Source organism: Schistocerca americana, unplaced genomic scaffold (assembly GCF_021461395.2).
Source record: "Schistocerca americana isolate TAMUIC-IGC-003095 unplaced genomic scaffold, iqSchAmer2.1 HiC_scaffold_139, whole genome shotgun sequence".
Classification (NCBI taxonomy): domain Eukaryota; kingdom Metazoa; phylum Arthropoda; class Insecta; order Orthoptera; family Acrididae; genus Schistocerca; species Schistocerca americana.
The window spans coordinates 114,077-137,327 of NW_025725470.1; the positions used below are offsets into that span (position 1 = coordinate 114,077).

At 48.0% G+C, this 23,251-nt stretch overlaps 7 non-coding genes across 7 annotated transcripts; all 7 read left to right on the forward strand.

The window, feature by feature from the left end:
• Nucleotides 1–290: 290 nt before the first annotated feature.
• Trnav-cac lies at nt 291–363 on the forward strand. The gene has a single exon. It is a non-coding gene; the product is annotated as a tRNA-Val (tRNA).
• Nucleotides 364–521: 158 nt separating this feature from the next.
• Trnav-aac lies at nt 522–594 on the forward strand. The gene has a single exon. It is a non-coding gene; the product is annotated as a tRNA-Val (tRNA).
• Nucleotides 595–6,961: 6,367 nt separating this feature from the next.
• Trnav-aac lies at nt 6,962–7,034 on the forward strand. The gene has a single exon. It is a non-coding gene; the product is annotated as a tRNA-Val (tRNA).
• A 6,207-nt stretch (nt 7,035–13,241) lies between these two features.
• On the forward strand, nt 13,242–13,314 carry Trnav-cac. Its single transcript has one exon. It is a non-coding gene; the product is annotated as a tRNA-Val (tRNA).
• A 158-nt stretch (nt 13,315–13,472) lies between these two features.
• Nucleotides 13,473–13,545, forward strand: Trnav-aac. The gene has a single exon. It is a non-coding gene; the product is annotated as a tRNA-Val (tRNA).
• A 6,210-nt stretch (nt 13,546–19,755) lies between these two features.
• On the forward strand, nt 19,756–19,828 carry Trnav-cac. Its single transcript has one exon. It is a non-coding gene; the product is annotated as a tRNA-Val (tRNA).
• Nucleotides 19,829–19,986: 158 nt separating this feature from the next.
• Nucleotides 19,987–20,059, forward strand: Trnav-aac. Its single transcript has one exon. It is a non-coding gene; the product is annotated as a tRNA-Val (tRNA).
• The last annotated feature ends 3,192 nt before the right edge of the window (nt 20,060–23,251 follow it).

Genomic DNA, 23,251 nt, shown 5'->3' on the forward strand with positions numbered 1-23,251 from the left:
CCTTCCTGGGCTACTGGTACCTTCATGTAGAGCTGCCGCTGGGCTCGCACTGCCTGCTGTTGAGAAAGTGATTGCTTTTGCTGATATGACTTGCAATAACGACTGCGCGAAACGCCGCTATCTCGTTAGGGGTGCTACGGCAGACACCCTCTCGAGCACCCCGAAGACTTCTTGAGCCCTCGGCTGTGATGGGTTCCAGGCTGACAAAAGAACTGTCGTGTGTGCATTCGCGAACGAGAGAAAGTCTGAGGCAAGTTCGAGTGAACAAGGATGGACTCCCCGGGTCCGTCGTTTCCGTAGTGTAGCGGTTATCACGTCTGCTTCACACGCAGAAGGTCCTCGGTTCGATCCCGGGCGGGAACAGAATTTTCCTGCCTATGTCGTATTGTCCTCCAATGAGCCACGTCGTGTGTGGATCTGCTGCATGTCCCTTCGTTTTGCAAGTACCACATTTATTGAATTTTTTAGTTACGATGGCAACATCACTACAAGTTATCTGTGAAGTAAGGTGCACACAAGCAGTTTCCGTGGTGTAGCGGTTATCACGTCTGCCTAACACGCAGAAGGTCCCCGGTTCGATCCCGGGCGGAAACACTTTTTCATCACTTTAAGCAAGACGTAGTAACATGCATCTGCTACCATCTGTACCCGAAACCTTCGTAATCGCCTTCACGCGTCGGACCCGAGTGTCAATTGCTCACATCGAATAAGAAATTCATTTGATATTGACGGCGAGCTTTTTGCGCTGACTCAGCCACTGACGTGCGATCAGTTTGCACAAAACGCTAGGGCTCGTCCGGGATTTGAACCCGGGACCTCCTGCACCCTAAGCAGGAATCATACCCCTTTTTTTTTTTTTTTTTTTTTTTCGGGCCTCCATCCTCCCCTTATAGCCCGTCACTTGCACTCGCCAAAATTGCCTTCATCGGCTAGCTTCAGTAGCTGTAATTGTAAGAAACTAAATGTCTCCTCACGAGACGGAAATGAAAATACTTCTTGATTGGTAGCCCTGACTCGCCGTAGGTGTACGTGGGGAATTTCAGCAGACTGGTGGCTTCAAAGTTTGTCTTCTCGGTGAATAGCTATTGCTGATGTATTCCGTTGTCGAAAATTCGTTTGTTCGTCCATCTCTCAAGTGTTATTCCTGTTTGAGCTGCTCGTAACTCCGAAGCCCCGGCCACCAATGTCTCCATGACATCCTACCAGGGTACCGTTTAGGTATTCTAACATAAGGAAAATAAAAGAATAAAAGTGTCGCCCCATTAGTATGGCAAATGCTATGAAAAAAAATCATTAAAGATTTTTGCAATATAGTGACTCTATGTCAACGTTCGTAATAAAAAACAAGCATAGTTTTCTCTATATTTCGTCGTTCGTAGTAGTGTCTGGTGTTCCATCGTTAAATGTAACCAATATTCTTCTGTACTCTTCTCTTTCTCGGATAGTATGTAGTATACAGTCTGGCCCTTTAGCCAATTGACGGCACGTCGTTTTGTATTGGGATAGGGAACTTCGTCAAGGTTGAGTAGGCGTGTCGGTGTTATCGTTCTTGGTGACGTTCGCAGTATGCTTGCGAGTTTCCGTGTGCAGAGGGACCATATGTCCTGTACAGCGTAGCAAGTAAATCTATGCTCGTCTGTGTCAACTAAGTGACATCTGATACAATTCGGTGCTTCAGCCAGGTGAATCTTGTGTAACCTCGAAGTGGTCGGAAATTTCCTATTGACTGCCATGTACCAAGTTGAGCGAACTGTAGATGAAAGAAGTGGGTCGTGAATGTTCTCCCAGACTTGTTTCCAGTTATAACCTCGACATTTCTCCTCCACTATATTGCGTGGTGTACTTTCCGTCAATGTGGCGTAAATCGCTTTGACTTTGTGTCGGTCTGCCTCTGGAATTCTTCGTTGTATGTAGCTAAGTTCTAGTATGAAATACCTGAAGTGACAGAGCGAGTTCAGAATGTGTTTTACATCTACAGGTGGATCCAGATTGGGAGGCACTATTTCATTCAAAATGTGAGCCGTCAGTGTGTTAGGTGATCTGTGCCACTGTTTGTATGTTTGACTAACATACAGGGCTTTTGCTTTGAGGTAGACATCCGTCAAATTGAGGCCTCCCTTCCAAACTGGTAGGGTGAGGGTTTCATACTTTACTTTAAATATCTGACCCCTGGTAACAAAGTGGCCAAGCGCCGCTAACATTTGTTGTGCCATAGTCTTTGGTAATGGCAGTACTTGGGCAACGTAATTTACTTTGGAAATTATGTAGGTGTTAACTAAAGCCACTCTTTGAATGGCATTTAGAGCTCGCAGGCTATGTTGCCGTATGCCAGCGCGCATTTTTGCCAGCATTTTTCGATAGTTCAAGGCAGCCGTGCGGCAGACATTGCGTGTGTATTCAATCCCGAGGCAGGTGATCGTTTCCAAGCTTCTTATTCTTTCAGCAGCACCGAGTTCTAATCCGCGTCCAATGTGCATTAAGCCTGACTTGTGACGGTTGAGTTTCGCCCCCGATGCAGCTTCATACGTTGCTACAATGTGGAAAGCTTTCTCTAAGTCCTCGTCTTTCGTTACTACAAAACTGACATCATCTGCGTAAGCCTGGCAAATAATCCTCTGACCATGAATGAGCAGCCCTGGAAGGTCTTGCGTCAGGGAGTACAAGAATGGCTCGAGTGCTATGGCAAACAATGCCATCGACATTGGGCAGCCCTGTCGTACTGAACTGGCGATACTGATCGGCCTGCTTAAGCGTCCATTTACATTGATTTGCGACGTACCATTCATCAGGAGGGTTTTAACAGTATCAGTGATTTTCTGAGGAAAATGCATGGCGTCCATGGTGCGTAGGAGATAGGAGTGGTTCACCCTGTCAAAGGCCTTTTCAAAGTCGAGGGACACAAGGGCACTTGGGATGTCACAGGCTTCGGCAATCGCTATGAGATCTCTATATGCAGTTAAAGTGTGGAAAATATTTCTATTTGGTCCAACGCACGTTTGGTAGTCGCCGGTAACGCTGGTAATGACTGAATTTAATCGTTGCATAATGACACGTGCGAAAATTTTATAGTCAGTGTTAAGCAATGTTAAAGGCCGGAGATTCTCTACAGTTTTGCCTCCTGGAGTTTTTGGTACTAGCACCACTATCCCTTTACAAAAATCTTTCAAGCTGTCATTTCGAATGTTCATAATGTCATTACAGACCAGAGTCAACTTACTAATTAACTGTCGCCTAAATGTGTGATAAAACTCGGCAGGTAATCCGTCAGGACCAGGCGATTTATTTCTTGGGCTTCTGAGAATGGCGTCTGCCACTTCATCCTCGAGTATGTCTGAGGCGAGTTCTTCCGCCTGTTCCGGACTAAGTCTCCCCCACGCCCTGTCCGTAAGGACTGCCTGCGCTGCCACATCTATTGGTTTTTCAGCTAGTAACGCCGTAAAATGTTTATAAATTACTTCTTGAATAGCAGTTTGTGTGTCGAAAAGGCGACCGTCTGCAGTTTTTAGCTCAGTCAGTATTTTCCTGTTTCGTCTTTTTTGCTCTTGTATAACGTGGTACATGGATGTTGTCTCCTCCCGCACTGCATTTTGCAGGCGTGTTCTCACTTGATAGCCTTCAGATTGTCGTCGCGTCAGTGTTAGGAGTGTCGCCTTGATTCTTTTGATCTGCATGTGATTGGCCACTACTGTATTATCGTCGGTATAAAGTTCTCGTAGGCACTGAAAATAGAATTCTATTGTGGTCCTCTGCCAGGCGTATTTCTCGCAAGAGTAACACTTCATCGCTTTTATTAGAGCTGGCTTTGCACATTTTAACCACCACGAGAAAGCCGAAGTGTACAGTGGAAATTTCCTTTCACAATCTGCCCATGTGTGTTGGAAGACGGTGTGGCACCCTGGATCTGATAAATGGGAAACATTCAGTTTCCACGGGCCTCTAGCTCTATATGTACCCTGTTTTTCCATATTTATGGTACAGATATATGCTACATGGTCAGAGAATATAAGCGGCCATCGCTCCGCTTGCAAAATATGGTTTCGTAAATTGGAAGTTGCATAAATTCTGTCAATGCGGCTGGCAGAATGGCTGGTGACGTGGGTAAAACCGGGCATGTCGCCGTGTTTAAGTTCCCACGTGTCGAGTAGGTTTAATTCTCGAACAATGTCCAGAAGTTCTATGGAAGTGTTAAAATGTGGCGTTTGGTCTTTGGGTTTCAGTACACAGCTGAAATCACCGGCAAATACGACTTGGCCTGTGCGGGTTGTAAAAAGCGGCACTATCTCTTCCTTAAAAAACTCCGATCTCTGGCGTTTTTTTTCCCGTTCCAGAAGGGGCATAAACATTTATGAATCGGGTGTTATGGATTGTCCCCGCAATACCTCTGCTGTTCGGCAGTCTGTCGACATTGGCTACGGCGATGCCTTCTTTGGTCAAAAGTGCAGTTCCGAGTTCACTGCCACGTCCCGGGTTGATTAACGCATTGTAACCTGTGATACGATCCAGATCAATGTCGGCGACCTCTTGCAACAGCGCAATGTCGACATCAGCTGCATACAAGATCCGTAAGATTCCTCAGGTTTGACGTACTGCTGATCTTGTTGATGTTGACCGTGGCAACACGGTATGCCTGTAAGGGTGGCATGAGGGCAGAGGTATGCGTGGCGCTGAGCCGCTCCCTTAGGGATGACGGAGGGGCATCAATTAAAAGAAGTCGGGGTCGGCATCGACCGTCTGAAGAGCAGATTCAGTCTTCCGTTGCTCATGCGATTCCGTTTCCCGCACTTCTGACACTGTTTCTCGGTCTTGTCCCTGTACTTCGGTCATACCGTTGTCGTGAGAGCATTCTTCGACGTCGTCCGCCCAGTTACGCGGGTGGTGAGCTGCAGGCGGATCTGCACTGCTATCTGGCAGGTGGCCACCTGTACCTTCTGTAGCTACCGACATCATCTTCGTCTGTGACGGGGTGGGTCTGTTGTCGGAGTCAGCCTCTGAGTCGTCAGTGCGGGACTTTTTGGATGTCTGGGGAGTTGCAGTGGAAACCTGAGACGTCACGTCGGTCATCTTCTGACGCACCTGATTGGCTTTCTCACGCAGTGGTTGCGCTTTTGTGTCAGCACCCTGTTGCGCGATTCTTCGCTTCTTCTGCTTTTTCGGGGAAGGGCACTTGGAGTTTTGAGCAGTGTTCTCCTGAGTGGCACAGTTTTCGGCCATGGGAAAAACTTCCGCCGCTTGCGGCTGTTCGAAGACGTTACAGACCTGGCTGCCACTCTGCGTCTCCTTACTTCCCTCCTTAACTTCCTGTAAGGAAGCTCCGAGGGTTCCCGGTACATTACTCGTCTCCATTGGTATGTTCTCCTCGTTGTGATCAGTGTATGCATCTAGGGTGAAATCGACGTTGAGTTCTGGAGCGGTGTTTACACGGGCGGCGGCTACGTAAGTGATCGGCAACGTAGAACTGGGGCCAGGCTGCTCACGCTCGCCAGTCGGGATCTGCGCTACGCGCCTCTGAAGACACTGAGCGCGGACGTGTGCTGTAGAGCCACATCCCGTGCATGTCCGTGGTTGCCCGTCATAAATTACTATGGCCCTGTACCCACTGACAATGATGTAAGATGGAATATGCTTCAGCAATTCGAGTTTTACTTGCCGCACACCGTTTAATACTGGGAATATATGTTGCCCTGACCATTTCTCAGCAACGTTGCTTATTACCGAACCATATTCCCGTAGTTTGGCGTTAATCTGCTCGGCAGTTACTTCGAAGGGCAGTTCAAATATTCTGATGGTTCGCAATCCCAAGCCGGCTTGCGTTAGTCGCACCTCGCCAACGTTTCCGTCTGAATGTTTGAACCTAAGAGATCCACCACAAGACGCAACAATTTGTTCACATCGTTCAGGCGTCACCAATTTCAAGTAAACGGTACTACTAACGATCGATAAGTGAATGCCAATTAAATCATCAAGCGTTAATTTCATAACATCTCGCACAAATAGTTCTACCTCAAAGGATTTTGGTCTGGCAAATTTCGGGTCGAAGGTCAACTTAAGTGTGTCTTTCCGTTCTGGTTGAGTCATGATTGCATTCGTGTATTCATTACCGAGGGTAGTGTTATCGCTGTAAGCGCGCACTCACCATGCACAGCGACCGCCGCCGGCAGCGACGAAGTAAACACGACCAGCCGCTCCGTACGTCCGCACCGCACGGCTGCCCGCGAGGGAATGCCCCTAGACCAACGAGCCCTGTGACAGCGTGAAACGCCAATTATTTCAGCAAAACTGCATCCCTCGAAGTCGTCCAGGGTGCTCTTCGAATCTGGTGCGGCTGGCGGAATGGGGAAGGTGCTTTCTGCCGGCAGTGCTGTTCTTCGACAGACTGTGTAGCGACACAGTGGGTCATGGGCAGCGCCGTTCTTGGGGGTGCCGTGGCCCGCGTTCGGCGGCCTTCCAGGGCTATTGGCATCTTCATGTAGAGCTGCCGCTGGGTGCGCACTGCCTGCTGCTAAGGAGGTGATTGTTTTTGCTGATGTGACTTGCAATAACGACTGCGCGAAACGCCGCTATCTCGTTCGGGATGCTACGACAGACACCCTCTCGAGCACCCCGAATACTTGTTGAGCCCTCGGCTGCGATGGGTTTCAGGCTGTCAAAAGAACTATGGTGTGTGCATGCGCGGACGGGAGAAAGGCTGAGGCCCTTCGAGTGTACAAGGATGGACAGCTCGTGTCCGCCGTTTCCGTAGGGTAGCGGTTATCACGTCTGCTTCACACGCAGAAGGTCCCCGATTCGATCCCGGGCGGGAAACAGTATTTTCCTGCCTATGTCGCATACTACTCCAGTGAGCCACGTCGTGTGTGGATCTGCTGCATGTACCTTCGTCATGCAAGTGCCGCATTTATTGAATTTTTAAGTTACGATGGCAAACTTGCTACAAGTTCTCTGAGAAGCAACAACGAAAGCAGTAGTTTCCGTGGTGTAGCGGTTATCACGTCTGCCTAACAGGCAGAAGGTCCCCGGTTCGATCCCGGGTGGAAACACTTTTTCAACACTTTAAAACAAGACATACCGACAAGCCTTTGCCACGTTCTGTACCTAAACCTTGGCAATCACCTTCATACGTCGGACCAGACGGTCATTTCTTTACACCAAATATGAAATTCACTTTACACTGACGGGCAGCTTTTTGCGCTGACTCAGCCGACTACGTGCGACCAGTTTGCACAAAACGCTAGGGCTCGTCCGGGATTTGAACCCGGGACCTCCTGCACCCTAAGCAGGAATCATACCCCTTTTTTTTTGTTTTTATTTTTTTTTTTGTTTTTTTTCTTTTTTGTTTTTTTTGTTTTTTTTTGTTTTTTTCGTTTTTTTTTTTGTTTTTTTTTTTAGTCAGACTCATAACTTTAGACCGAAATATGGTCTTTTTTTTTTTTTTATTAGACGCTACCCCCTTTTTGGACCACTTTTTTCCCTTAAAAAGCCCATTAGGAAAATGGAACTAAAATAATAAATAAATAAAAAAATAAGAAAATAAAAAAGAAACCTAAGTGCCACCGCCACTTGTCATCCTATAACAAAAAAAAATCTGATCCACTTCAGGCGTTGGCTCCTGAGTAAGCCCACCCCAGAGAGCTGCCTATAGACCAGGGGAAGTATGGGAATCAAGGTTAGGGCTATTCGTTTCCACTTTTTCTTATTTTTTTATATGATTACATTTAGGGAGCGTGTACAAATGAGAATTCTAGTAACTAAGTGTTACAAGTAAGTGTTACAACAACAAAGGTGGCATAAAAGAGTAATAAAAAAAAATAAAAATATAAACCACTGATGTAATTCTAACTAAAAGGTTCTTCAATAATGTAACTGGTTCCACTTGGAGCCTTGCCATCGTTATCTGAAATCTCCAATAGCGCTTTTGAAGGGCATCTGCAACGGAGGCACTCTGCTTCGCTAGTGCCTCAAGGAAAACAGTAGCCTTGCAGCAGCTTGTCTCTTCCTTTGGTCATGGCTGACAAGGCAGAACGTTGAGCCGTTAGTGTGATGCGGCACAGCACATTAACCACAGCCTGGCACTCCCTAGCTGAGTGGGGGGTTAACGAAAACGCTGCGTAAATAATTTGCGAAGAGCGTACGGTATTTCGGTGTGCGTTCGAGGGCATTGTGAGCATTTTGTAGGAACCACCAGTAATCAATCTGCTCTTTCTCTCCGTCGCTAAAGATGTAGGCGACGGTAAGTCCCTTGAACCATGTAAGCGCATGATATTTTGCAGCCGGAAAGTAAGTTTCATCGGGACAGAGTAGGGTCTGCGGGTCAATCATATCAGGTGTAACCCGGAGGTAACAAGCCAGTATCTTCTGTGTTAGTCGCCAAACTCCGGACGATGATGCGCAAGTAAAACGATGTTCATCAGTATCCAAAAGGTGACAATCTGGGCAATAAGGGGAGTCTGCCAGTCCGATAGTGTGAAGTCGCTGGCGTGTGGCATATTTTTTGTTGGCGATCTGATACCACTGCGAACGCACCGTGGATGACAGAAAGTGGTGGTGTATCGTTTTCCACACTCTTGGCCAGTGAACCGTAGGGTACTTGTTTTCCACCACGTTATGGCGAACAGCCCGCAGAAGGTTGGTATAAAAATCTTTCGCCTTCGGTGGACGTGTGGCGGGGAGGTTCAAGCTGACATAGCTGTAATCAAGAATGAAGGTCGACACATGGGAGAGCTGTGGTGCGACGTGCGCAACCGACACCGGCGGGACGTTAGAGGCTGGCATCAGAACCTGTAGTAAACGACCCGTGAGAGAGGTATATTGACTTTTCCATCGTTTCCTCATGTTGCTCATGTAAAGGGCAGCTGCTCTCGCCCTGACGTTGACCAATCCCAGCCCTCCTTTGTGCACTGGGAGGGTAAGAGTGTCGTATCGTACTTTAAAGATATGACCTGCGGAAACGTAGTAACTGAAGGCCGCCTGAAGCCGGCGACCTATCTGCAGCGGTAGTGGGAGGACCTGTGCCACGTGGTTGAGTTTGGAAGCTACGTGGAGGTTCAAGTATTCAACACGTTGTAGCTGATTCAAGTCCCGGAGCAGGTTCTGTCGCACCATTGCGCGTATGATCTGTAATAACCGTCGGTAGTTTGCTGCAGCTGTTTGACGTACATCTTTCTTGAATGTGATGCCCAAATATCGCAGATCAGAAACTGGTGGGAGGGGAGCGAGGGCTTCCGGTCCGAGACCACGCCCAATGTCCAACGCCGCCGACTTGTTGATGTTCAGAAGACTGCCTGCGGCCTGTCCGTATCGCTCAATCCAGGTTAGTACGCTTTGAACTTCGTCATTGGAACGAACCAGCAGTAGCAGGTCGTCAGCGTATGTCCTATAGCGAAAGGTGACGTCCCGCAGCGTGATACCAGATAGGCGGTGGTTAAGGCCCCCTAGGAGTGGCTCGAGTGCGATTGCGTAAAGGTAGGTAGAAAGGGGACAACCCTGTCGTAGAGACCTCTTAATGGGTACTGGTCCTACCGTCCTTCCATTGACCTGGACGTGTGAGCTGGCTGCGGTCCAAAGACGCCGTAGGGTGTCGATGAGGCCCGGGGGGAATCCCATACAGTCCATCACTCGTAGGAGGAAGTTTTGGTGCACTCTATCAAAGGCGCGGTTGAAATCGACGGAGACGATCGCCGCTCTCAGACGGCACGCAGAAGCGATCGCTATTAAGTCCCTGCAGTCACCGGTGGCCGTGTGTATGTTGGCTTCTCCCCCCTGCGACGTCTGTTCTGGAGCGAGGATCATCGGCAAAGTCGTCTTAATACGGCTCGCCATAATCCTGGTGAAAATCTTGTAATCGGCGTTCAACATTGTAAGCGGCCGATAGTCGTTAATCGATAGCCCTCCACCTGGCTTGTGTACTGGTATGAGGAGACCTTCTACAAACGCTGGCGGCACAACACAGTCTGGAGACATAAGTTCGCGAAACATTATAACCCAGCGAGGCATCATGAGGTCACGGAAAGTCCGGTAGAATTCGATGGGCAATCCATCAGGTCCAGGAGATTTATTGGCCGCACCTTTGTCCACGGCGTCTTCGACTTCTTCGAGTGAGATTTCCTCTGTTAGTGCATTCACGGTAGCCTCGTCGATAGTACGTGTTATCTGCTGTAACACTTCAGTAGTGGCCTCGTCAATGACGGTTCTTTCCTTGTAAAGATGACGAAAATGATCCTCCACCGCCTTTACTATGGTTGCTTGGGTCGTACATAAGCGACCGTCGTGTGTCCTGAGTTGTGTGATTAAATGTTGACGTTGTCGGCGCTTATCCGCCACAACGTGGTGCATAGTGGGTTCCTCTGCAACCGTTCGGTCGTGCCGTCGCGAGCGGACTACTGCACCTTCTAGTCGACGCTTCGTCAATGATAGTATGTGAGCCTTGATTCTGCTTTGGTCATGTTGTCTCTCCGGGGAAGGGGGTAAGGCGTCGAGGTCCCTGAGTGCCGCGTAGTAAAAATCGAGGGTCTGTCGATGCCACGCAGTCACGTCCTTGCCATATCGCATAAGTGTCCTACGGATTGCTGGTTTGGCACAGAGGAGCCACCACTCCAGGGTCGAGGTGTATCGTGGGTGGCGGCGTTCACAGTCAGTCCACGTTGCTGCAACTTGCCGACGGCAATCCAGGTCCTGGAGATGAGTTATGTTGAGCTTCCAAAAGCCATTGCTGCGCCAGACTTGTTGGGGGCGTAGGTGTATAGTGCAGATACAGGCACTGTGATCGGAATAGGCTTGAGGCCATAATTCGGCGTCCACCACACCTTGTGTGAGATCTTGTGACACATATATGCGGTCAAGTCGGCTGGCCGAATGACTGGTAAGATGAGTGTGGCCAGAGCGGTTACCGTGGACTTTTTCCCACGTGTCGCAAAAGTGAAGTTCTTGGATCATCGCACCCAGTTCCGGACAAGGCATGTAATGTGGGATTTGGTCCTTGGGATGAAGTACGCAATTAAAATCGCCGGCGAAGACGCTGTGGTCGTATCGTCCAAGGAAAAGGGGAGCGACATCTGTGGAGTAGAATCTGGCGCGGTCGTGACGTCTTGTGGTACCCGACGGCGCGTAAACATTAATGAATCGGGTGTTGAGTGCCGTAAATGCTATTCCTCGCGCGGAGGGAAGAAACGTGACGTCGGTAACTTCAATACCTTCACGCACTAATATCGCCACTCCGGTGTCTGCAGGGCTACCGGGCGTCACATGTGTGGCGTAACCGTAAAAGTGCGGGAGTGCAGTCGTTTTCACTTCTTGTAGGAAAGCAAAGTCAACTCCCATGGCTCGTATGGTTTCTTTCAAAAGTTGGATCTTGACAGGAGAACTGATCATGTTGATATTCATTGTCGCCAGGCGGTAAGCCTGGCAACGCGTTGTTTGGGCGAGGTTATCCATGTTGAAGTTGGAGAGAAGCGAACATCGGAAGTGATGTCACCCCCCGCCAAACGCGGTCCTCCTTGTGCTGCTTATGCTGCATGATCCGGCGGCGCCTGAGCTGGCCGCGGGTCGGGATCTTGTGTCTCGACGTCCTCGGCCCACGAAGCGGGCGCGGATGTCTGTTCATGTTCCATAGCCTCGGAATGTTTGGTAGTAAGGGACCGGGCGACTTCGCTGCCTGCACCGGTACCTTCCCGCTGCTCACTGTTTCTGTCAATGGGCTGATGTTTGAAAGCTGCATGTTTTTCTGTCTGTTCTGCAAGGTTGGAGTCAGTGGAAACAGCCCCAACTTCGCGGCTGGCTTCTTGAGGGGTCAGTTGTTCTTCCCCGGCCGAATGCGAACCGCTGTGTTCCGACACGGTCCGACGACGGCGCTTTCGGCGTTTCGGTGATCGCTGTTTCCGTACATGGCCTTCATTGTCAGAAGACGGCACTGACTCACGCTCCGCCGGAACAAACGCTTCGGTCGGTACAATAAGGGAATCAATTGCCATCTTGCCGGCGTCAATGTCTGTCGCGTTCGGTAGCTCCAGAGTCGTAGTACTATTTTCCACCACTGGCCAGGTCGGCGGATCATCCAGGTTTTTGTCCGTGGAAAGTGATTCTTGTACCGCTGAAGCGGTCGGTCGTGTCTGTTGTGTGGAGAACGTCGTGAGCGCCGCCGCGTAAGTCACGGGTAGAACAGTCTTCGCCGCTGGTGGTGCAACGTCCTTCGGTGGGAGTTGTGTGATCCGACGCTGGAGGCACTCGGAACGAAGGTGTCCTTCTTTGCCGCATCCGGAACACGCCTTCGGCTGGCCGTCATAAATAACTATGGCCCGGCATCCTCCTATCTGTAGATAGGATGGCACGTGTCGTTGGAGATCTATGCGCACTTGGCGTACTCCATTGAGTACGGGATACGTCTTAAACTGGGTCCATTTTTCAGCCACGTGTTCCTGTACCGTGCCGTAGAGGCGGAGCGCCGCTACAACTTCTGCCGCCGGGAGATCAAATGGAAGTTCGAATATGCGGATAGTCCGCAGTCCCATTGCGGCATGGCCAACCTCGACGTTGCCAACATTGCCATATGCGTGGCAGAAGCGGAGTTCTTGTTTCATCTCACGAAGCACCTTGTCGCATGTAGTTTCGTTTATGAGCTTTACGTAGACCGTGCTACTGACGATCGAAAAATGAATGCCGACAATGTCGGCAGCCGGGATCTTGGCTTCCTCTTTTAAAAAGCGTTCGACTTCGAGCGCCTTTGGTCGGGTAAAGTCGTTCCGAAATGTGAATTTCAAGGTTGATCTTCTGTATTGGTTTGCCATGGTCTTGTAGCGCTACGGCGTCACGTTAGTGTCGGCCGAAGAAGTAAACAAGGCGCGCGGGCTCTCTCTGACAGCGGAGAGCACACACCGCACGTCTGCTTCGCTCGGCTGCGAGAGCCGCACTGAGACCAACGAGCCCTGTGACAGCGTGAACGCCAATTATTTCAGCAAACTGCATCCCTCGAAGTCGTCCAGGGTGCTCTTCGAATCTGGTGCGGCTGGCGGAATGGGGAAGGTGCTTTCTGCCGGCAGTGCTGTTCTTCGACAGACTGTGTAGCGACACAGTGGGTCATGGGCAGCGCCGTTCTTGGGGGTGCCGTGGCCCGCGGTCGGCGGCCTTCCAGGGCTGTTGGCATCTTCATGTAGAGCTGCCGCTGGGTGCGCACTGCCTGCTGCTAAGGAGGTGATTGTTTTTGCTGAAAGGCTGAGGCCCTTCGAGTGTACAAGGATGGACAGCTCGTGTCCGTCGTTTCCGTAGTGTAGCGGTTATCACGTCTGCTTCACACGCAGAAGGTCCCCGGTTCGATCCCGGGCGGGAACAGTATTTTCCTGCCTATGTCGCATACTACTCCAGTGAGCCACGTCGTGTGTGGATCTGCTGCATGTACCTTCGTCATGCAAGTGCCGCATTTATTGAATTTTTAAGTTACGATGGCAAACTTGCTACAAGTTCTCTGAGAAGCAACAACGAAAGCAGTAGTTTCCGTGGTGTAGCGGTTATCACGTCTGCCTAACACGCAGAAGGTACCCGGTTCGATCCCGGGCGGAAGCACTTTTTCATCACTTTTAACAAGACATACCGACAAGCATTTGCCACGTTCTGTACCTAAACCTTGGCAATCACCTTCATACGTCGGACCAGACGGTCATTTCTTTACACCAAATATGAAATTCACTTTACACTGACGGGCAGCTTTTTGCGCTGACTCGGCCAACTACGTGCGACCAGTTTGCACAAAACGCTAGGGCTCGTCCGGGATTTGAACCCGGGACCTCCTGCACCCTAAGCAGGAATCATACCCCTTTCTTTTTTTTTTTTTTTTTGTACCTCTGGTGGGACTCGAACCCACAATCCCCGGTTTAGGAGACCGATGCCTTATACATTTTTTTTTTTTTTTTTTTTTTTTTTTTTTTTTTTTTCGGGCCTCCATCCACCCCTTATAGCCCGTCCTTCTGCTCGCCATTTAGTCGCCTTCGTCGGCGCGGCATCAAGGGCCTTTAATTTAAGGAAAATGAAAAACGTTGTGGATTACATGCGTCGTTCAGATACAAGCATCCATAGGAAGTAAATAGGAACTGAAATTTATTGCGGCTCCATTGCCTCGTGGTAACAGAAAACGTCAAAGAAGTTAAAAGGAAAGTGAAAATCCATTTCTTCGAAAACAGAAAAGCTTTGTTTGGAACTCTGCGAAATGGAAAGAGAACTAAATTATTTCTCGAAAACAGAAAACTGAATTTTCTTCTTCTTACAAAATGAAGCTTGAAATCTTGCCAATCGATTACTTCAGAGGTGTTTGGAACTCGTGGTTCGGTCAACTTGACGTAGTATTCGCCGTATAGATGGTCCGTCTTATCTTGAGTGAGTATCTGCTGAATGTTCGGTAACATGAAATTCAATCAATTGATCTAGCAGTCACTTTTTTTTTTACGTTATAGTTTTGAGCAGGTAGTTGGCGAAGTTATCCTTATAGTTTTTCGTTTTCATTAGTATATGGTGGTGAGTTGTAAGATAGACCCAGAAGTCTTCTTTACTCTTTCCTGCTTTTGTAAATAAGTAATGTACAGTAGCGGCTTTTAACCAGTTTAGAGCGTTCCTTCTCGTCCGTGGGTACGGGGTATCGTCCGGCGTCAGAAAGGCAGCAGGGGTTATGTATCTGGGCGATGTTCGACTGATGAGTGCTAACTTGTTCGTGATATATTCCCATATATCTTTTACGTTGTCGCACACAAACCTGTGTTCATCAGTATCTATTAAATTACACGTTGTGCACAAAGGTGATTCTGCGAGGTGTATGTTATGTAGTTTGGAGTTAGTGGCCAATTTTCTGTTAACTCCGAAATACCAAGTGGCTTTCATTGTTGACGGCAAGTACGGACAATGGATGTTCTCCCAGATTACCTTCCAGTCGAAAAGGTTGTATTTTTCTTCGATGTTATTTTTCTTCTTATCTTTTAGAAGTTCCTGGTAAACGTGTTTCACTGTCTTCATTTCCTGTTCGGGGATCCTTGTTTGTACATAACTGTACCCCAGTAAAAACCATTTTAAGTGGTAAAGTCCGTTTGGAATATGTTGCACCGTGATTGGTGGACTGAGGTCGGCGGGAGCTATCTCAGTAAGCAGGTGAGCAGCGAGACTATCAGCTGAGTGTTTCCATTGGTGGAAAGTTTTTGATATGTATAAAGCTTGCGCCTTCTTTCCAACATCGACAAGATTTAAGCCACCATTTTTTGTGGCAAGCGTTAAGGTGTCAAACTGGACTTTAAAAATGTGGTGATGGCTGACAAACTGTCCTAAAGCTGACATAATTCGTTTTGCAGTGAGTGTAGACATTGGTAAAACTTGAGCGATATAATTGAGTTTCGAGGTGAGGTATACATTTGCGACCGTTACTTTCTGAATTTCATTTAGTTTTCGTACACTGTGTTCTCGTATGCTGGCACGAATAGTCCGTAGAAGCTTTCTATAGTTGGTTGCAATGGTGTGCCGAATGTTACTCTGAAAATCAATTCCAAGACACTTGAAGATCTTCAGCTGACGTAGTTGTCCGTGAGGGTGCGATCCTAGGCCGCGGCCAATATTGAATATTCCAGACTTTGTCCAGTTTAGTTGTGCACCCGACGCTTGCTCATATTGCCTGACTAGCTGTAGTGCGGTCTCCACTTCAGTTCTATTTAGTACAAGGAAACCGACATCGTCTGCATACGCCTTGCACACTACTCGGGAGCCATGTATGACGACGCCCTGTAAACTTTGCGTCAGGGTAGCTAACAAAGGCTCAATGGCAATCGCAAAAAGCGCCATAGACATTGGGCAGCCCTGCCTGACGGAACTGGCTATCTCTATCGCTCGGGTAGGTTGGCCATTGATGATGACTCTGGATAAATTATTCGCTACCATCTGTTGTATAATTGCGACGAACCCAGGTGGAAAGCCCATCGCATACATGGTACGAAAGAGATACTGGTGGTTGACCCTGTCAAAGGCTTTGTCGAAGTCCAAAGACATGATGGCACATTTCAGCTTACAGACTTCCGCAATGGAGATTAAATCACGGTAGTCGCACAAAGTCTGTTGAATTTTCCGATCCTTTCCCACACTGGTCTGGTAAGGGCCAATGATACTGGTCATGGTAGATTTAAGCCTGTGGGCCAAAAGTCTCGCAAAGATTTTATAGTCGCTGTTGAGCAGCGTTATCGGTCATAGTTTTTTTACGTTTGCTCTGCCTGAGTTTTTTTTAATTAGAACGACAATGCCTTCACAGAAGCTGGTGGGGATCACGTTGTTGTGGTCTAGAAGTTCGTTACAGATGCAAGTGATCTTCGCCTTTATGGTGTTCCAGAATTTTTGATAGAATTCGGCGGGAATTCCGTCAGGTCCGGGGGATTTATTCTTGGCACTTTCCCAGAGTACATATTCCACGTCTTCTTCGGTTGCCACGTCTAATAGCTTTTCCGCGTCCACGAGACTGACTCTGTTGCGCAAATTATTCAAAAGAGCATCCTGCGCTTGCACGTTAACTTCTTTATTGGACATCAAGGTGGTGAAGTAGTTTAGCACCGCCGCTTTAATCTCGTTGTGCGTAGTCAGCGTTGCGCCATCCTCAGCAATTAACTCCGTCAGTATTTTACGGGACCCTTTCCTACTTTCTTGGATCATATGGTAGACTGAGGTGAGTTCTTGGTGTACAGTAGTCTGGACCCGTGACCTGACTTTGTAGCCTTCTAGCTGCGTCCTCCTTAGGGTTAGGATTTTGGCCTGGATTTTCTTAATTCGTTGACAATTCTCGACAGCCGAAGTGCCGAGCATATACAGTTCCCGCAGACAATGAAAATAGAAATTGATCGTCCTTTGAAGCCAAAAGCCCTTTTCCCGTGCGTAGTTCATGAAACACCACCTAATTTTAGGTTTGGCGCACCTGAGCCACCAATCAATGGCCGAATTATAAGAGGCAAATCTGTGCTCACATTCTCGCCAGGTATTGAGGAAGGCTTCTTGACACGCCGAGTCTTGTAGATGTGAAACATTTAATTTCCACAGGCCCCTGTATCGACACGTCCGTTGTCGGACGAGAGTGATAGTACAGATGTATGCAGCATGATCTGAGAACGCCACTGGCCATACTTCTGACTGCAGAATGTTATTCCTCAAAGTGGGTGTGACATAAATGCGATCGAGACGGCTTGCCGAATGGGTCGTGATATGGGTAAACCCAGGTGCTGCCCCATGCTTGAGCTCCCAAGAGTCAACTAAGCGCAAGTCCCGTACAATTCGTTCCAGTTCAAGTGATTTGTTAAGATTGGGAGTTTGGTCCTTTGCACTGATGACACAGTTAAAGTCGCCTCCGAAGATGACATTGTCGTGGCGGACGCCAAAGAGAGGAACTATTTCTTCTTTAAAGAATTCTGCTCTTTGACGTCTATTACTGGAACCGGATGGGGCATATACATTAATTAGTCTGTTGTTATAAAAAGTGCCCGCAATGCCCCTACTGTTCGGCAGTTTCGCGACGTCATGAATAATGATACCTTCCTTCACAATAAAAGCTGTACCTAATTCGCAACCTGCCCCAGGATTAGTGATGACATTATAACCTGGTATGCAATCAAGTCCGATGTCTGCTACTTCTTGTACAAACAAAATGTCTACATCAGCTGCATATAAAAAGTCTTTTAAATGTTGTAGTTTAAGAGCGCTGCGTATCTTATTAATATTGAGAGTAGCAAGTCGATAGGCCTGTGGCGGAATTGTGGTGGACTAAACAGGAACAAGACCTAAAACCAGTCCGATATCAAACAGTAATAACGCTGGAAATACAAGTCACGTCGTAAAAGCACTTTGGAAGCAATTCCAGATAACAAAAACATGTATTGACAGTCACTTTAAAGGCAGAGTTAAAAATATTCTCCGTTTGAGAAGGGAGCAGTCGTGCGTTCTTTTTGCGCGGTAGACTCTGTCGAGGCGTTAGCTTTCTCATTAACATCGTCGTCTTTGGAGACTGAAGTTACGGCTGTCACCGCTTCGGAAGTATCCATACTGTCGACGTCGGCAGTGGATTCTGTATCGTCTGCCCAACTAGTTGGCGGTGGCTGTGTCGAGGGCGTTACCGACTCGTGAGCAGGATAGAGTTGGACCATGCGGACATCACAGTCGGCTCGGAGTTGAGTTGACTTTTCGGGGTTCAGAGGTAGAGCATCTGAGACATGGTCAATGACTGATGGTAAACTGGCTGAGGGATGATCACGGTTTGTGCTATCAGATGCTTTGTCACTGAGTTGTTCACCTATCTGTTTAGCCTTTTCGCGCAGAACCGGTGCCATCTGGTCTGCACCCTGGCGGGCAACTCTCCGTTTTTTAGTTTTTCTGGGAGACGTACGATTTTGTGGGCCTTGATCGGAACCTGCTGGAGATTCCCCCCGCGGAGTAGCAGCGGCCGATGGGGACGCAGCCGTTTGCATGTCGGATGCCTGTTCTTCTGTGACTACGACGGACGGCGATATTTCTATGGGTTTAGGTGGGGTCTCTTCCGGCGTTGCAACAGTCTCCATTCGCGTCACTGTCGCAGGCACTACAGTATTTTCACTGACTTCGGTGACCGTGGATATATCCGGAAGCCCACGCGCTGCGGCGACGTACGTCACAGGCAGTGATGTCATCGCGGGGGGCCTGGCAGCCTCGCCGGCAGGCAGCTGCGCCACTCGCCTCTGCATGCATTCGGCACGCACGTGACCCGTCGAGTTGCATGCGGCACACGTTCGAGGCTGATCATCGTACATGACTATCGCACGATACCCGCATACGTTTACATAAGACGGGATGTGCTTCTGCAGCTCGATTTTCAATTGCCGCAACCCATTAAGAACCGGGAACTTATGTGCACTAGACCAACGTTCCGCAATATTGCTTATGATTTTACCGTATGGACAGAGCACTGCGTTGATCTGTTAACTGGTTATTTCAAATGGAAGTTCAAAAATTCTAACAGTCCGTATTCCTAGGCCGACATGCGAAACAGCAACTTCTCCCACATTTCCATCACTATGTTTAAACTTTAGGATACCACCACAAGATTCAACGATTTTCTCACCCATCTCTGATCGAGCTAATTTAACGAAAACGGTGCTACTGACAATCGAAAGATGTATCCCGATTATGTCCTCAAGTCCTATCTTTACTTCATCTTCTAACCATTGCTCAACTTCAAAAGATTTAGGTCGGACAAAATTTCTGTCAAAAGTAAACTTCAGTGTGTCTTTCCTACTCGGTTGAGACATCACGAAATCGAGTTCATTTGCAGATCACACCAAAACACTGGTAGACACTGAAGCAAGCGCAGCGACTCACCACACGTAAACAGCGACGGCGCGGCGCGCAGCACAGCACGTCCGACCTCTACCGCGTCCGCCGGCTGACGACCCCTAGACCAACGAGCCCTGTGACACGGCGAATGCCAATTTATTTCAGCAAACTGCATCCCTCGAAGTCGTCCAGGGTGCTCTTCGAATCTGGTGCGGCTGGCGGAATGGGGAAGGTGCTTTCTGCCGGCAGTGCTGTTCTTCGACAGACTGTGTAGCGACACAGTGGGTCATGGGCAGCGCCGTTCTTGGGGGTGCCGTGGCCCGCGGTCGGCGGCCTTCCAGGGCTGTTGGCATCTTCATGTAGAGCTGCCGCTGGGTGCGCACTGCCTGCTGCTAAGGAGGTGATTGTTTTTGCTGAAAGGCTGAGGCCCTTCGAGTGTACAAGGATGGACAGCTCGTGTCCGTCGTTTCCGTAGTGTAGCGGTTATCACGTCTGCTTCACACGCAGAAGGTCCCCGGTTCGATCCCGGGCGGGAACAGTATTTTCCTGCCTATGTCGCATACTACTCCAGTGAGCCACGTCGTGTGTGGATCTGCTGCATGTACCTTCGTCATGCAAGTGCCGCATTTATTGAATTTTTAAGTTACGATGGCAAACTTGCTACAAGTTCTCTGAGAAGCAACAACGAAAGCAGTAGTTTCCGTGGTGTAGCGGTTATCACGTCTGCCTAACACGCAGAAGGTCCCCGGTTCGATCCCGGGCGGAAACACTTTTTCATCACTTTAAACAAGACATACCAACAAGCATTTGCCACTTTCTGTACCTAAACCTTGGCAATCACCTTCATACGTCGGACCAGACGGTCATTTCTATACACCAAATATGAAATTCACTTTACACTGACGGGCAGCTTTTTGCGCTGACTCGGCCAACTACGTGTGACCAGTTTGCACAAAACGCTAGGGCTCGTCCGGGATTTGAACCCGGGACCTCCTGCACCCTAAGCAGGAATCATACCCCTTTTTTTTTTTTTTTTTTTTTTTATTTTATTTTTTTTTTTTTTTTTTTTTTGTGGGCCTCCCTTCTCCCCACACAGCCCATCCATACGCTCACCTTTGTGTGCCTTCTTCGGCCAGCTTCTGCGCTATAGTAGTGTATAATTTATTTTATTTTTTTTTAACTTTTTTTTTTTTTTTTTTTTTTTTTTTGTGGTGGTAGATCTCAGGATCACTACGTCTCAAGCTCGTCTTCACGTAATAATAGCATAATGTTTCCGTGTCGTTCTGCATTCGTCGATGATTCAGTTTCCTGAAGGCATGATTCAAAGTCGTCATCTCTTAGCGTTGAGAGTAAGTTCGCCGAGATTACCGCCGTGGTGTTTTCTTGGAGTTATTAGCGAAAGTAACTGGTTACTAGTATGTTCCTTGAGTTAGTGGAGACAAAAACAACAAGATCAGAGGTTTCTCTGTCAGCATCGTAAATAATAATAGAAATAAAGTTCCGTATAGAGGAAAAATGGGTATCTAGAAAGAAATACTGCCCCGTCTGTTAAACTTCGTCAAATTAAACTATACTTGTCTTCTGAGTAAAGTAAAAACAGAAATAAATACTGGCTTCACAAGTTTGGCATCCTGTTGCATGCTGCTTCTCGTTGACCTTAGGTGCCCACATTGTACAACCTATGAAGCAATGGAGTCCTGAAAACTGACAATGAGATACCCAGATAAGAGAAGAAATAAATTTAAAAAAAGCTATGATCGTACCCATTGGTTCGCACACTTAAAGCTTCCCATCATTCAAAGCAACGGTGAGAAAATTCTGAAACTTTTCTTTATATTTCCGTAATCGTTTGATCGCGTAATATTCGGCAATAAGATACATATGAAAATCAGAAAGTGTAGGCGTTTTAGTCGTCAGCATATAATATAGGTACTGTCCAATTAACCAGGTATAGCTATTATTTTCAGATTTCGGAAATAATTTCCAGTCCGGTTGGAATATATCTTGCAGTTGTATTGCGGATGGCGTCGTTCTATTAATAAGAGCCAGTTTCATTCTCGTCCAATTCCAGATTTGCGTCTGATCTCTGCAGTTTAATATGTGTGGCAATGTTTCCACATGGCCACATGCGTCGCAAGTCAGAGTAGGCCGAAGTTGGATCTTACACAATTTCTCCCCCGTGGGTATCACCTCGTTCACCACATCATACCACACGGAACGAACTCGGAAGTGAAGGAGAGGAGTGCTGATATTCACCCAAATTTGTCGCCAGTCCTTGCCAGGATACTTCATTTCTATGGAGTTATTCTGTTGCCGATTCGTAAATACACTGTAGACAGCAGCAGCAGTGAGTGGTTGCAGGTGTTGATGTACATAGCTGGACTCCACGTAATATCGGCGAATATGAACGAGCTCGGGATGGATATGTCCAACATTTATCGGCGGCGTCATATCCGGTGGTCGTAACTGCTGGAAGAGACGTGCTGTAAGACCTGTCTGACTATTTCGTAAGATCCTTGTCGTTCGAGCTAGAAAAATCGCTAAGCACTGTAATTCAACATTTTTAAGAGCTAAACCACCTTTATACCGAGGTAAAGCGGTAGCCTTGAAAGCGACTTTAAAAATATTACCTCGCCAAATGTACCAGCCTGCAAGGGCTAATATTCTATTTGCAATATCAGGAGGAATAGGGAGAACAGCGGCAACATGGTAAATCTTGCTGAGAACATAATAATTGACGAAATGTGCTCTCTGAATCCTGTCTAAACACCGCATATTGTGCTCACGAATCAAAGCTCGAAGGACGTTGAGCTTCTGTTCCCAATTCACTCTTACCATTTCCCGTGGATTCGGAGTGAGAATCAAACCAAGGTTCTTGAGCTGGTTGGTTGCCTCTAACCAAACGGTGTCCGCGAATCGAGCCTGCGGACCTAAATGCAAGACTTTGGATTTCCGTTCGTTAAGGCGTGCACCGCAGGCGCTGGCATACCGGTGGACAAGCCGCCGCACGGTATCGAACTCTTCGTCGTTGTTGATAAGGACGCTGACATCGTCCGCATAGGCATGACAGACGGTCTTGGTATTCAGCGTTTGAAGACCCGGTAAGGTGACGCAAAATGTTTTCAGTAGTGGCTCTATAGCAATGGCGAAAAGAGTCGTGGAAAGCGGGCACCCTTGTCGCAAACCTTGTTGAATGGGCACAGGGGCTGTTAACTGGCCGTTGAATTTCACGCGGGAAGACGTATTGCAGATACAGTTCCTGATTATCTGTACGAAATGCTGGTTGAAACCCAGTTTGTCCAGCGTTCTGAAGAGAAATCCATGGGTAGTCCGATCAAATGCCTTGTCGAAGTCAAAAAAGACTATTGCCAACGTGGTCTTGCAAATCCAAGTCAAATATGCAATATCTCGGTATTCGCACAGGGCGTCTATCATCGATCGACCAGTAACTACGTTCATGTGGTATGAACCAAGCACTTTACTAAGGACTGGCTTGAGTCTAGCATTCAGAATCCGAGTAAAGATTTTGAAATCTGCATTGAGTAGGGTGATTGGTCGTAAGGTATTGAGTGAAGTCCCTGGTGACGGTTTGGAGACTAAGACTATCAGACCCTCAGTGAACTGCGATGGAAAAGCAGTATGCGTTAACAGTTCATTATACATGATAGTCAGTTCGTCGCCGAAAACATCCCAATACCGAAGATAAAATTCAACCGGCAAACCGTCTGATCCTGCAGCTTTTCCTTTCGCCGCAGACGTAATGATTGACTTCACTTCGAAGTTAGTTATGTTTGCCAGGAGCTGTGCGTGGTCGTCCGGATCCACCGATGCCGTAATGTTAGACAAAAATTCCTCTCCCGCCTCTACATCTGTGTCAGGCAATGAGTAAAGTTGCCGGAAATGATTCCGAATAAAAGCCTTAAGCTCGCCTTGCTCATCATAAACACGACCATCGTCATCT